General features: G+C 43.6%; 1 protein-coding gene across 1 annotated transcript in view; it reads left to right on the top strand.

The window, feature by feature from the left end:
- The first annotated feature begins 2,628 nt into the window (after window positions 1–2,628).
- Window positions 2,629–15,343, top strand: part of rgn (regucalcin) — a 30,835-nt gene continuing 18,120 nt past the window's right edge. Inside the window, exon 1 of the mRNA XM_052026318.1 lies at window positions 2,629–2,705. The gene's annotated coding sequence lies outside the window, so the exon portion shown is untranslated. The remainder of the gene's footprint in view (window positions 2,706–15,343) is intronic.

Here is a 15,343-nt window from a genome sequence, read left to right as displayed (position 1 = left end):
TTACGATACTGCTTCTTAATCTTCCCACCAAAATATAACACTTTGTTTCTGAGCAGTAAATTTTATTTGCCACCTATCAGCACATTTCACCAGCTTTGGTATATCCCTTCTCACAGTTCACTACCTCTCCAAATTTTGTGTTATCTGCATATTTCAATATTGTGCCCAGAAGAACGCAAGTTCGGATTCTCAATATGTATTATGAAAACCACTGGTGCTAGTGCCAACCTCTGGAGGACACTACACTTCCCTTCAATCCTAGCAACAGCCTTACACTACTACTCTGTTTCCTGTTACTTAACCAATTTTCTCTCCAAAGTGTTATAGCCCCTTTCATTCCATGAGCTTCAATCCTGCTGACAAGCCGTTTGTGCTGCACTTTATCAAACATCTTTAGGAAGTTCAATACACCACATCGGCCTCCATTCCCTCATCAACCCTATCTGTTATTTCATTAAAAAATACCACCAAATAAGTTAGGCAAAATTTGCTTTCAACAAATCTGTGCCAGCTTTCTCTAATAATTTACACTTGGCCAAATGACTGCTTGTTCCACACCAGATTATTGTTTCTGAAACTTCCCAAACTATTGTTTCCCTAGGCCCTGTTTTGAACAAGGGAGTAATTTTCTAATCCTCAGGCACCACGACCCATAGAACATAGAACAGCCCTTTGGCCCACGATGTTGCACCAAACTAATTAAACTAATAATTAAATGCCTAACTAAATTAATCCCTTCTGCCTACACAATGTCCATATTCCTCCATTCTCTGCACATTCACGTGCCTATCCAAGAGCCTCTTTAACACCTCCATCATATTTACCTCCACTACCACCACCATCCCTGGCAGCACATTCCAGGCACCCACCACTCTCTGTGTAAAAAAATATTTGCATTTCTTCTTTGAACATACCCCATCTCTCTTTAAATGCATGCCCTTTAGTATTAGATATTTCCACTCTGGGAAAAAGATACCAGCTGTCTACTCTATCTATGCTTCTCATAATTTTATAAACCTCTATCAGGTCTCCCCTCAGCCTCTGCCGCTCCAGAGAAAACAACCCAAGTTTATCCAACCTCTCCTTGTAGCATATGCCCTCTAATCCAGGCAGCATCCTGGTAAACCTCTTCTGCAACCTCTTCATGGTCTCCACATCCTTCGTATAATGGGGTGGCCAGAACTGAATGCAATACTCCAGATGTGGCCTAATCAGAGTTTTATAAGGCTGCAACATAACCTCCTGGCTATTGAACTCAATGTCTTGACCAATAAAGGCAAGCATGCCAAATGCCTTCTTTACCATCCTATCAACCCTTTCGGGGAGCTATGGACTTGGATCCCAAGATCCCTCTGTACATTAACATTGTTAAGTGTCTGTCCCTTTACATTTGATCTCCCAAAGCCTCACATCTGGCTAGATTAAACTCCAACAGTCTAAATTCTGAAGATTTAGCAACACTACACTTCCCTTGGTTGGTGGTCGTTGTTGATATGGTTGCTCCTTACACTGGCTGTTCTTGACGTTGCACTTAACATTGGTGGCCCTGGAGGTCCATACATCTGCCAGGCCTTCATACATCAGCCATCTGTGAAGCTGAGTGGTCTGTGGGCGGGCTTCAGGAGTTGGATCCTGAGCCTTAACACTGGACTGCCCTGATGACAACTGAACCACTCTACTGATCAGAGAATCTAAACCAATATGATTTAATTACTGAAAAATTTTAAAAAAACTTAAAAACCTTCAAAATTTACTAAAATCTTTAATGTTACAGAAAATAAAAAAAAGTAGTGTGCACTTAACTTCTCAATCAAGGTCAATGATCCCAGGGATGAGAAACATCTGGCCCCCCTCAGCTCAGTATATTTTTGCTCCACCTGCATTTGGTGCTGAATCCATCAGAAGGAAGGATCTTGCCTCAGAGTTCCACACTATAATGCACAGCCTCAGAAGTCAGAGATGAACTAATGAGCAGAGAGAACCTTGACCACAATTCCCTACAGACCCATTTGCATAAAGCGTATATTATTCAGGCTAATAAATCTTTGTAAAGAATCTGGAACCAGGGAGTGTGGTGAAGTTGAGGTACAGATAAACTGTAATCGGGTGAATGTTGGAACATATGAGGGGGTTGTATGATCACTTCTGATGAGGTTGGAGAGCTCAACACATGTATATGACAATGTTCACATTGCTGCTTTGACAGAGGTGTGGTCTATTTAAAGCAAAGAAATTGCATTAAACTTTTCGATAAAGGAATAGCAGTTGATGCATTAAATATTCTGTTGCTAATATCACAAATGGTAAATGGTTAGTAATCTGCATTAACATTTCAGTATAAATCTAATCAGCCCCTGAGTATTTGCATTTTTTAACTGATTAAATAAGATTGTGAAGAGGTCTGTGAAACTATGACATTTCTCCCAAACTGCTCCACTGGAGATTAATAATCACATTGTGGAGATCACTTGCAACCTTCAATTGATAACTAATCTATTTCTGGTTGACTTAGTTGAACAGAACTCTGCCAAGTTTTGGATTGTTAATGGACAGAGAATATCTGCTGACAATGCAGTCCTGCAGTTTATAGTTGAGTTAAATATTAATTCAATAATTGCTTTTAAACTGCTGACCTATAACTGTGTCACAACCACTCGGAGTGTTGACTGCATCGAGACTCTTCGTGTCAATTCTTCACTTCACAGGTAGCACATTTTACTTGTGTATCATTTCTGCAAATATAATGTTGAGGGGGGTGCTTTTTCTCGGCTCCACTATAACTTCCCCGGAAACCACTGAGGAAGTGAGGTAATCCATGATTTTTAACAGTTTATGTCGTTTCTCCAAGACTGAGGAGGATTTGCTAAATTTATGACCAAAGTACTGGTGGGAGGTTGGGAGAACCTTGTAGGAATTCTAAGGAAACTACATTAAGTACTGCATAGGAAAAGGAACAAGATCAGTTTTATTTGCAGCTAGTGTTCAGAAGATTTTACTTCAATTTTTGTGTAAACGATAAAATGCTTTAAATGTTAATTGCCATTCTTTCAGCAATTTTGATTTTCATTTATCTCCGCTTCTACTGTGAATGGAATATTTCACAGAGGGGCATTTCATGGAATTCCTATGAATTCATCATGTGGGATTCCATGTGGTATTTCATGCTAGGATATTTTGTGCTGGCTTATTTCACTCTGGAACATTTAAAGGAACATAGACATAGAACAAAGAACAGTGCAGCACAGGAACGGGTCCTTCAGCCCACAATGTCTGCGTCGAACACGGTGCCAAATTAAACTAAACCTATACTGCCTGCACGTGATCCATATCCCCTCCAATCCCTGAATATTCACGTGCCTGTCTAAATGCCTCTTAGCACCTCTATCATATCAGCTTCCACCACTACCCCTGGCAGCCCATTCCAGGCAGCTAACACTCTCTGTGTAAAAAAAAACTTGCCCCGTGCATCTCCTTTAAATTTTCCCCCTCTCACCTTAAATGCGTGTCCTCTGGCATTTGACATTTCTACTTTGGGAAAGATTCTGACTGTCTACCCTACCAATGCCTCTCATAATTTTATAAACCTCTATCAGGTCTCCCCTCAGCCTCCAACGCTCCAGAGAAAACAACCCAAGTTTGTCCAACCTCCCTTCTTGCTCATGGCAGAGTCTATCATTCTAGGTTATTTCATGCTGGAGTAATTAGTGCTGGGGTATTTCCTAGTGGGCTACTTCATGCCGGAGTATTTCATTCTGGGTTATTTCATACTGCAGTGCCTCATGCCGGAGTACTTCCTGCTGGTGTATTTTCTGTCGGAATATTTTGTTCCAGAGCAGTTTATGCTGGAGTGTTTATTTCAGCTTGGGAAGCCGAGAACATGACACTTCATTAGTCAGGGTATTGAGTTCAAGAGCCGCGAGGTGATGTTGCAGCTCTGTAGAACTCTGGTTAGACCACACTTGGAGTATTGTGTTCAGTTCTGGTCGCCTCAATTATAGGAAGGATGTGGAAGCTTTAGAGAGGGTGCAGAGGAGATTTACCAGGGTGTTGCCTGGATTGGAGAGCATGTCTTATGAGGATAGGTTGAGTGAGTTAGGGCTTTTCTCTTTGGAGAGGAGGATGAGAGGTGACTTGATAGAGGTGTACAAGATGATAAGAGGCATAGATCGAGTGGACAATCAGAGACTTTTTCCCAGGGCGACATTAGCTAACATGAGGGGACATAATTTTAAGGTGATTGGAGGAAGATATAAGGGGGATGTCAGGGGTAAGTTTTTTTACACAGAGAGTGGTGGGTGCGTGAAACGCACTGCCGGCAGAGGTTGTGGGGGCAGATACATTAGGGACATTTAAGAAACTCTTAGATAGACACATGAATGATAGAGAAATGGGGGGCTATGTGGGAGGAACGGGTTTGATAGATACTAGAGCAGGATAAAATGTCGGCACAACATTGTGGGCCGAAGGGCCTGTACTGTGCTGTAATGTTCTATGTTCTATGACATCAATAGTAGATGATGGATGGAGGGATACACAATGGAACAGAGTTGGAGGAACTGAAGTGGCCGGAGGGGGCTCGAGATAAGGAGGGGGAGGATCATGAAGTGATTAAACAGAAGGATAATAGTTATAAATTGGAGGTGTTTCAGGAAATGGAGCCAACGTAGGTCAATGAGGGTGGGGTAAAGGATGAAAAAGATAAAAGAGGGTCCACTCAGTTTTGATAATATGAAATTTATGGAGCTAGTGAAATGGCTGAACGGCAAAGGGAGCTTTGGAATAATTAAGTCTAAAATAGGAAAAAGAACTATATGAGGGATTTGGCACTGGGGCTGAGGAAAGAATAGGGATAGGACAGTCTTTGGGATGGAGAAATACTGACTTTTTATGTACTTACAGAAAGTTATCACATTAAGCATTTAATTATGGGACCTGAGTTCAAACTGAGTTCAAATTCAATCCCGGCAACAGGGTATTTAAATTCAGTTAACTAAATAAAATTGGAATAAATAGCTAGTATTAGTACTGGTAATCATGAAACCACCGGGTAATTTCAAGAAGTTATCTGGTTCTATTTGGAACTACATATGCCACTTGTACCTAGTTTAACCTACAGTATGTTTAGCTAGTCAGCCAGTCAGTTATATTAAACTCAGTAAAATCAATAGTGAGGAAGCAGGTTGGACTACCTGGCATGTGGTTACATTAAAATCACACCCAGCCAAGCTGATATTGGAACCTTTTTCTTATTTGATCAAAACTGTTCCACATCCTAGTCAAACAAATACCAGATATGGGTACACTCACAGAAACAAATATGTGCAAAATAGAACAGATTTACCTTTATTTACTGAGGGTTAGCACTGATTCATTATATATTTACAGAAGCAGGATTTCTAATGGATATTTCTTTGTTCAATCCACTCAAGTTATTTCAGTTATCCGTGTGTTGGCCTGGTTAATTGAGCTAGGGCTTCATGATTTGTGTAGCTGAATACCAAATTGGTCAGATTGTCTCCAAATTGATCCTTCACTTCAGGTTCCTGTTGTTGTGCAGAAGGCATTTATTTTGCCACTGGATGTTGTCAGGGAAGCAAAGTTATGTTACATTTCAACTTCATTTCAATTACAGAAATTAAGGAGGCCATTCAGCTTATCATAGCCGTGCCAGTCACAGTTACTTAGGCTAATCCCATTTCCCAGCTTTTGGTCTTTGGCCCTGTAGGTTATAAGATAAGATACCAAGTATTCATCCAAGTACTTTTAAATATGTTGGAGGTTTCCACAACCATTTATGCAATGAGTTGCAGACCCCAAACCATTCTTTGAATGGAAGCATTTTTCTCAACTCCGTTTCAATTGCTCTAACTGCCTCAGTTGGGAAAAGACTGACAACTTCATCATCCAGCACCTTCTGAGAGCCAGATTCAGATTTAAACATGACCTGTGAAATTGTGTGACTGTTCTATCAGTACATTTGAATTGGAGGAAGAAAAATACCCATCACAAGCACAAGACATCCCATCTCATTACATATTTCCCTTTGTTACTTTGTAGGTCTTTGCACCCTGGTTATTGACTCTTTGTGAAGAAAAATAAGTCCTTCTTGTTCAACCTTGTTAGGTCTTACAATTGATTGTCAATTATCAACTATATTTCATGGGTAAAAAAACAATTTTTTGGAATGTCAACTGATCTGAATGGTGCAACTTTTGACATATAAAATGACCTTGGATAACTTGTATGTTTTCATTCCTGTTGGTAGAGCTTTATGAGGCAGCATGTTTTCTCATGAGATTCTGTTTTATACAGCCTTTCATGGGATCACAGAACTTATAAGAAATGGAGCCCCATATGAGTTGATCAACTCATCCAGAGTTTCATTTCTCGTGAGTTCTCTGATTCCATAAACAGCTCTGTAAAAATTGAATCTCATGAGATTACTCAGAATCAGATTTATTCTCACTAATATATGACGCAAAATTTGTTGCTTTAGGGCAGCAGTACAGTGCAAAGACTGTAGAGAAAATGCCTGGAAAGAAAATCTATAAATTACAAAACTAAATAGTGCAAAAACAAAAGGAATAATGAGGTAGAGTTCATGGATGGCTCAGAAATCTAATGGGGGAGGAGAAGAAGCTGTTCCTGAAACATTGAGTGTGGGTCTTCAGGCTCCTGTACCTCCTCCCTAATGGTAGTAACGAGAAGAGGGCATGTGAGGGTCCTTAATGATGGATGCTGCCTTCTTGAGGCACCACCTCTTGAAGATGTCCTCAATGGTGGGGAGTGTTGAGCCCGTGATGGAGCTGGCTGAGTCTATAACCCTCAGCAACCTCTTGAAATCCTGTGCATTGGAGCCTCCATTCCAGGCTGTGATGCAACCAATCAGAATGCTCTCCACTGTACATCTATAGAAATTTGTCTTTGGTGACATACCGAATCTCCGACAACTCCTAATGAAGTAGAGCCATGGGGGTGCTTTCTTTGTGATTGTATCGATGTGTTGGGCCCAGGATAGATCCTCTGAGATGTTGACACCCAGGAACCTGAAGCTGCTCACCCTTTCCACCACTGACCCCTCAATGAGGACTGGTGTGTGTTCTCCCCACTCCCCCTTCCTGAAGTCACCACTTGTTGCGACACCACTTGACCAACTGATCTATCTCACTCCTGTACACCGCCTTATTGCCATCTGAGATTCTACCAACAGTGATGGCATCAGTGAATTTATAGATAGTGTTTGAGTTGTGCTTAGCCACACAGTCATGAGTGTAGAGAGAGCAGAGCAGTGGGTTAAGCATGCCTGTGTTGATAGTCAGTGAGGAGATGTTATTACTGATCCGCACTGTCTGTGGTCTCCCGATAAGGAAGTCAAGGATCCAGTTACAGAGGGAGGTACAGAGGGGATTTTGAGCTGAGCTGACATGGGATCACAGTCTGGAATGACCTTGGAGATTGAGCCCGGTAGATGCAGAAAAGGCATAGTCTCACAATCTCTGTGTTTTGTATTATTCCAAATACAATCTTTACGGGTCTGGAATCAAAAAGAACACAACACTAATGGTAAGCATGGAGCTTTTCTTTCTCTTAAATTTGGTTCAGCATTTTCCTGTGGGGAAGGAAATCTGCCTTCTATGCTCCTTCTGACCGATAGACGACTCTTGATTCATACAGCGATGTGGTTAACTAACTGTCCTCTGCCTTGGACTAACAACCCATTCAGTTCAGGGGCAACTTGGATGCATTTTAAGCGGTGGCTTTGTCAGCAGTGCCGACAACCTCTGAATGGATAAAAGGTGTCTAATTTTAACTTGTTACACACTGATTGCCTGACGTACTGATTCCATAGCCCAGCTTAATGATTGCTGTAAATAGCTGAAGGAGGAGGACTTGATTTATATAGTACCATTTATGTCATCATGGTTCCAAAGGCTCTTACAGTGTAATGAAGTGTATATGTTGCAATGTGGGAAACACAGAGACTGACTATGCACGTCAAGGTCTCACAAGCAACAATACTATGAGCAGATAACCTTTTTTTAAGCTGTTGTCTGAGGAATAAGTATTGGCTACTAATAGAAATCTCCCTGCTTTTCTCCACAATAGTTCCGTGGGGTCCTTTACACTCGAGTTTAGAGTGTTTTAAGTTACTTTACTCAATGTGTGGGGTGGTAGCTGCTTTCTTGAAATCCTGCATTCCTTCTGCCGAAGGAACTCCCATAACTTGTTCTACAGGGAGTCTTGTAGATTGAAACCCAGACGGTGGCATATTTCCAAGTCAGAATGGTCTGTGATTGGCGACCCTTGTGGCCACTGTTTGCTGGTGGGGGCCATAGGTGCTGTCAAAGAAGCCACCGTGGGTGCTGCAGTGCATTTTGTAGATGACGCAGCCTGCAATAGCTGGGGGTGGAGGGAATGGACGTTTAGGGTGGTGGATGGGGACCCAATCAAGTGGGCTGCTTTGTCCTGAAATGTGCCAGGTTTCTTAACTGTTGTTGGTGATGCACTTACCCAGGCAAGTGGAGAGTACTGACCATGTCCCTGCCTTGTACCTTGCAAATGATGAAAAGCCGATGGATCAGTCTGAAGGTGATCCCCTCACCACAGGATCCCACCCCTCTGATCTGCTGTTCAGCCACAGCACTTGTGTGGCTGGTCCAATTAAACTTCTGATCAATGGTGAACCAAGGGCCATTGACAGTGAATGCTTTAGCGTTGACAAAATGACATTGGTGAAACAGATTAGTTATTACAACAATATGGTAGTTTTGAGCTCTCCAGTATTGGTACAGTAAAACTTCCATAGTCCAGCACCTGGAGGTAGTTCTCCTCTTTTGATCTTCCTACCAGTGATGTTAAAGCTGGGCTGTGAAGTATGGAATGATGAAGCCTTCACGGCTCCTTCGCAAGGCACACCCAGGCAACAGACAGGCCATCCTTGGGTTACCAACGCCTGACCTATGGATACCCCATTCATATGAACGAGCTCCCCTGAGGTCAAGAGGGTTGACAGCTTCCAGTTCCTGGGAGTGAACATCACCAAAAGCCTGTCCTGGTCAAATCACGTAGATGCCACGGCCAAGAAAGCTCACCAGCACCTCTACTTCTTCAGGAGGCTAAAGAAATTCGGTTTGTCCCCTTTGACCTCACCAACTTTTATTGATGCACCATAGAAAGCATCCTATCTGGATGTATCATGGCTTGGTATGGCAACTGCTCTGCCCAGGACCACAGGCAACTGCTCTGCCCAGGACCACAAGCAACTGCAGAGAGTTGTGGACACAGCCCAGTGCATCACAGACACCAGCCTCTACTCCTTGGACTCTGTCTTTACCTCTCGTTGTCTTGGTGAAGCAGCCAGCATAATCAAAGACCCCACCCACCCAGGTCATTCTCTCTTCTCTCCTCTTCCATCAGGTAGAAGATACAGGTGCCTGAGGGCATGTACCACCAGACTTAATGACAGCTTCTACCCCACTGTGATAAGACTATTGAATGGTTCCCTTGTACGATGAGATGGACTCTGACCTCACAATCTACCTTGTTGTGACCTTGCACCTTATTGCACTGCACTTTCTCTGTAGCTGTGACACTTTACTCTGTACTGTTATTGTTTTTACCTGTACTACCTCAATGCACTCTGTACTAACCCAATGTAACTGCACTGTGTAATGAATTGACCTGTACGATCGGCATGCAAGACAAGTTTTTCACTGTACCTCGGTACAAGTGACAATAACAAACCAATACCAATACCAATTAAAGTCTGACATACATACTTACATGCATTCCCATGAATGGCAGAACTAGTTTCCTCTCTCTCTCTCTCTCTCTCTCTCTCCACTTTTAGTAATTGTTCTTTCTTATCAGCCTTATGTGCTTTTGATGCCATTCATTACATGACTGCGAAGGGATGATGACCGTATCTTGTGATTTATGTGTATTTTCCATCTTATGGACAAAATCACCTGTAAGTACGGAACCCATTTATTACCTGGGGACGGCCTGTAATCTCATCTTCCAATGTTTTTAATTTTCATTGCGGTTCTGCTACTTGTATGGCCCTTGTTGTTTCTGGGTCCAGCTGCTGTGGTTGGAGGAAACTGTTGTGAGGGGCCAGGAACGTGGAAAGCATCCCTTGTACTATAGTATTCAACCTCTGATGCACTACTGACTGAAAACGTCTGGAAGCACTGACTTCCTGGAAGTATGGCATCCATCATGAGGAAATGCTTCTTGTGATCTTCAACCACCTCCGCATCAAGGGAATGGAAGCCATGAAAGTTTCCGGGTTACTAAGGAGAATCCTTATGGGCACATGGGTGAGGTCAATGACTGCCTACACCTGTGGCAAGCCAGCAATTCAGGCAAAATATTGTATTGGTATTGGTTTATTATTGTCACTTGTACCAAGGTACAGTGAAAAGCTTGTCTTGCATACTGATCGTTAAGGTCAATTCATTACACAGTGCAGTTACATTGGATTACATTGGGTTAGTACAGAGGTTACATTGTGCCCAAGATACCATCTGTTCCTCATGGGAATCAAAGTAGATCAAATCATATCTTTGTGAATAAAAACTTTGGGTGATCTCCCTGATACAGCAATGAGCAGTAAGTGGAATACATGGATGCAACCTTCTCTGGACTTTGGAAAGATCCTGAGGCATGGAAGTTGATGGTCAATGTGACCTTGAACTCTACAGAGAGAGCAGTCTAGGCATGAGAGTGTGGTCAAGGGTCTTCCCCCAGGAGGTCACATATCTCAGTGAGGACTGTCTTGGAAAATGGACCTTAAGAATGAATCGTTTATCAAAGAGATCTAGGTCGAATGTGGGAGAAACAAAGGACCGCAGATGCTGGAATCTGGACAAAAAACACAATGATGCTAGAGGAACTCAGCAGGCCAGGCAGCATCCGTGGAGAAAAGCAGAGGTGGTCAACGTTTCGGGTCAGGACCCTTCTTCAGGACTGAAGATAGGAAAAGGGGAAGCCCAATATATAGGAGGGAAAAGCAGAGCAGTGATAGGTGGACAAAAGAGGGGAGGCGGGGTGGGCATAGAGTGGTGAGAGGTAGATGCAGGTAAATGATAGTGATAGGCAGGTGTGGGGGAGGAGAGGAGAGCAGATCTGCCGGGGGATGGGTCAAAGGTAAAAAAGGGCTAGGAAAGGGAAGAAGAGAAGAAACATGTTGGGGGGAGGTCTGTGGGGAAAGGGGGTGGGGATTACCTAAAGTGGGAGAATTCAATGTTGATGCCGTTAGGCTGCAAGGTTCCAAGACGGAAAATGAGGCGCTGTTCCTCCAGTTTGCACTTGGAATTCTCCTGGCAGTGGAGGAGGCCGAAGACTGTCGTATCACTGATAGTGTGGGAGGGGAGTTGAAGCGACTGGCGACTGGGAAGATGCAGGTCGCGGTTATGGACAGGGTGCAGGTGTTCTGCGAAACGGTCACCTAGTCTGCGTTTGGACCATTAGGCTGCAAGGTTCCAAGACGCCCCTCCTATATATTGGGCTTCCCCTTTTCCTATCTTCAGTCCTGAAAAAGGGTCCTGACCCAAAACGTTGACCGCCTGCTTTTCTCCACGGATGCTGCCTGGCCTGCTGAGTTCCTCCAGCATCATCGTGTCTTTCTACCAGCTGTGTACCACTGCGTTCCACTGGCAATGGAGCAAGATTTTGTTTGCTGGCCCACCTTGGATAGCCAGGCATGTTCTCCGGCCATGTCACCACCAGGGATCCCAGTGACCATAAGAAAATAGGAGCAAGAGTAGGCCACTCGGCCCCTCAAGCCTGTCCTACCGTTCAATATGATGATGGCTGATCTGCCCCAGGCCTCATCTGCTTTTCTGCGCCAGTTCTCCTCAATTCCCTGATCTTTCAAAATTGTATCTACTTCCTCTTTAAATACCCCCAGCGACCTGGCCTCCACAACCCTCTGGGTAGAGAATTCCAGAGATTCACACCCCCTGCGAGAAAAATATCCCACACATGTCAGTTTTAAATAACCTCCCCCTAATCTTGTACCTTTGTCCTTCATTCAAAATTTCCCACAAGTGGTAACATCCTGACATAAGATAAGATATCTTTATTAGTCACATGTACATTGAAACACACAGTGAAATGCATCTTTGGCGTAGAGTTCTGGGGGCAGCCTGCAAGTGTCACCACGCTTCCGGCACCAACATACCATGCCCACAACTTCCTAACCCGTATGTCTTTGGAATGTGGGAGGAAACCGGAGCACCCGGAGGAAACCCACACAGATACAGGAAGAACGTACAAACTCCTTACAGACAGTGGCCGGAATTGAACCTGGGTCGCTGGCACTGTAAAGCATTACGCTAACTGCTACACTACTGTGCCTGCCCTCTTGACCCTGTCATCTGCCCTGTCTTGACCCCTAAGGATAAGATTACCCTCCTTTCTTCTAAACTTTCTTCTGGATCCTTGACTTTCTAACAAACAGACCACAATCAGTGAGGATAGGCAGCAATATCTCCAGCATGATTATTCTCAACACTGGTGCCCCACAAGGCTGTGTCCTCAGCCTTCTACTCTACTCCCTATACACTCATGACTGTGTGGCCAGATTCTGTTCTAACTTCATCTACAAGTTTGCAGATGATACCACTGTAGTAGGCCGTATCTCAAACAGCGATGAGTTGGAATACAGGAAGGAGATAGAGAGCTTAGTGGAATGGTGTCATGACAACAACCTTTCCCTCAATGTCAATGAAACAAAAGAGCTGGTCATTGACTTCAGGAAAGGGGGCAGTTCACATGCACCTGTCTACATCAATGGTGTTGAGGTCGAGAGGGTTGAGAGTTTCAATTTCCTTGGAGTGAACATCACCAACAGCCTGTCCTGGTCAAATCACGTAGATGTCACAGTCAAGAAAGCTCACTAGCGCCTCTACTTCCTCAGGAAGCTAAAGAAATTTGGTTTGTCCCTTTTGACTCTCAACAAATTTTACCGATGCACCATAGAAAGCATCCTATCAGGATGTATCACAGCTTGGTACGGCAACTGCTCTGCCCAGGACCGCAAGAAACTGCAGAGAGTTGTGGACACAGCCCAGTGCATCACGGACACCAGCTTCCCCTCCTTGGACTCTGTCTTTACCTCTTGTTGTCTTGGTGAAGCAGCCAGCATAATCAAAGACCCCACCCATCCAGGACATTCTCTCTTCTCTCCTCTTCCATCAGGTAGAAGGTACAGGTGCCTGAGGGCACGTACCACCAGACTTAAGGATAGCTTCTACCCCACTGTGATGAGACTATTGAATGGTTCCTTTATACAATGAGATGGATTCTGACCTCACGATCTGCCTTGTTGTGACCTTGCGCCTTATTGCACTGCAGTTTCTCTGTAGCTGTGACACTTTACTCTGTACTGTTACTGTTTTTACCTGTACTACATCAATGCACTTTGTACTAAGTCAACGTAACTGCTCTGTGTAATGAATTGACCTGTACGATTAGTTTGTAAGACAAGTTTTTCACTGTACCTCAGTACAAGTGACAATAATAAACCAATACTAATACCAATACCAATACCAACTCCAAAAAATATAGATCTAATTTCCTGGAATGAACACCTTGGCCACAGAATACGCTGTTGGTTGTAACACACCCTGTGGACTTTGGAAAGAATCTGCAGTCAATTCTGAAGCTGACCAATCAGATCTCCCAATGTCAGAGTCTCTTTACTGGCAAAAAATCTGCAAAGACTGTGGCCTGACTTAGTGGGGAGCTTTCTGCCCCACTTTACATCAGCACACATAGATACACGAGTTAACTGAACATCACATCACTGGTGTGTGCCTGATGCCAGGAAATCATCAGGCATATTATGTGATTAACGCTGAAAATGCAGTTTCAAATTCAGGTCTGCTGCAATCTCACCCAGAAATGACCTCCAATGTCATCTCATTGTGTCGTAGGGTTGTACAGCATAGAAAAGGCCCTTCGGCCCTTCATGTCCATGCTGACCTTTTTGCCCATCTATACTAATTACTTTTACCTGCACTTGGTCCATATCCTTCTCTGCCTTGCCTATTTAAGTCTCTGTCTAAATGTCTCTTAAGCGTGATTGTAAGAATCCACCACCTCCTCTGGCAGCAAGTTCCAGATATCGAACTTGGAATTGGAATTGGTTTATTATTGTCACGTACCAAGGTACAGTGAAAAACTTGTCTTGCATACTATTCATACAGATCAATTCATTACACAGTGCATTGAGGTAGTACAAGGTAAAACAATACAGAATGCAGATTAAAGAGTCACAGCTACAGAGAAAGTACAGTGCAGGTAGACAATAAGGTGCAAGGTCATAACGAGGTAGATTGTGAGGCAAGAGTCCATTTTATTCTACTAGGGAACTTGGTCTTAATGGTCTTATAACAGTGGGATAGAAGCTGTCTTTGAGCCTGGTGGTACTTGCCTTCAGGTTTTTGTATCTTCTGCCTGATGGGAGAGGGGAGAAGAGAGAATGTCCGGGGTGGGTGGGGTCTTTGATTATGCTGGCTGTTTTACGGAGGTAGTGAGAAGTATAGACATAGAGTCCATGGAGGGGAGGCTGGTTTCCGTGATGTGCTGTGCTGTGTCCACAATTCTCTGCAGTTTCTTGTGGTCTTGGGCAGAACAGTTGGCATACCAAGCCATGATGCATCCAGATAGGATGCTTTCTATGGTGCATTGATAAAAATTGGTGAGTGTCAAAGGGGACATGCCCCATTTCTTTCACCTCCTGAGGAAGAAGAGGCACTGGTGAGTTTTCTTGGCCGTAACGTTTATGTGGTTGGACCAGGACAGGCAATTGGTGATATTCACTCCTAGGAACTTGAAGCCCTCAACCCTCTCGACCTCAGCACCATTGATGTAGGCCAGAGTCTGTGCACTGCCCCCCTTCCTGAAGTTGATGGCCAGCTCTTTTGTTTTTCTGACATTAAGGGAAAGGTTGCTGTCATGACACCACGTCACTAAGCTCTCTATCTCCTTCCTGTACTCTGACTCATCGTCATTTGAGATACAGTCCACTACGGTGGTATCATCTGCAAACTTGTAGGTGGCCTTAGAGCAGAATCTGGCCATGCAGCCATGAGTATATAGGGAGTAGAGTAGAGGTCTGAGGACGTAACCTTGTGGGGCACCAGTGTTGAGAGTGTCAATCACTTTCTATATATAAAAAAAGTTCCTCTCAAATCCCTTTTAAAACTCCTTCCTCTCACCTTAAATTTATATCATCTTGTTTTTGATACCCCTACCATGGGAAAAAGATTCTAACTACCTACCCTACCTGTGCCTCCTAGAAAGAGACAAAAGAGGAACAGCTCTGGGTAAA

The sequence above is a fragment of the Pristis pectinata genome, chromosome 11 (genome assembly GCF_009764475.1).
Source record: "Pristis pectinata isolate sPriPec2 chromosome 11, sPriPec2.1.pri, whole genome shotgun sequence".
Lineage (NCBI taxonomy): Eukaryota > Metazoa > Chordata > Chondrichthyes > Rhinopristiformes > Pristidae > Pristis > Pristis pectinata.
The sequence above is the reverse complement of the archived record's forward strand: the minus strand, read 5'-3'. Positions and strand labels throughout refer to the sequence as shown.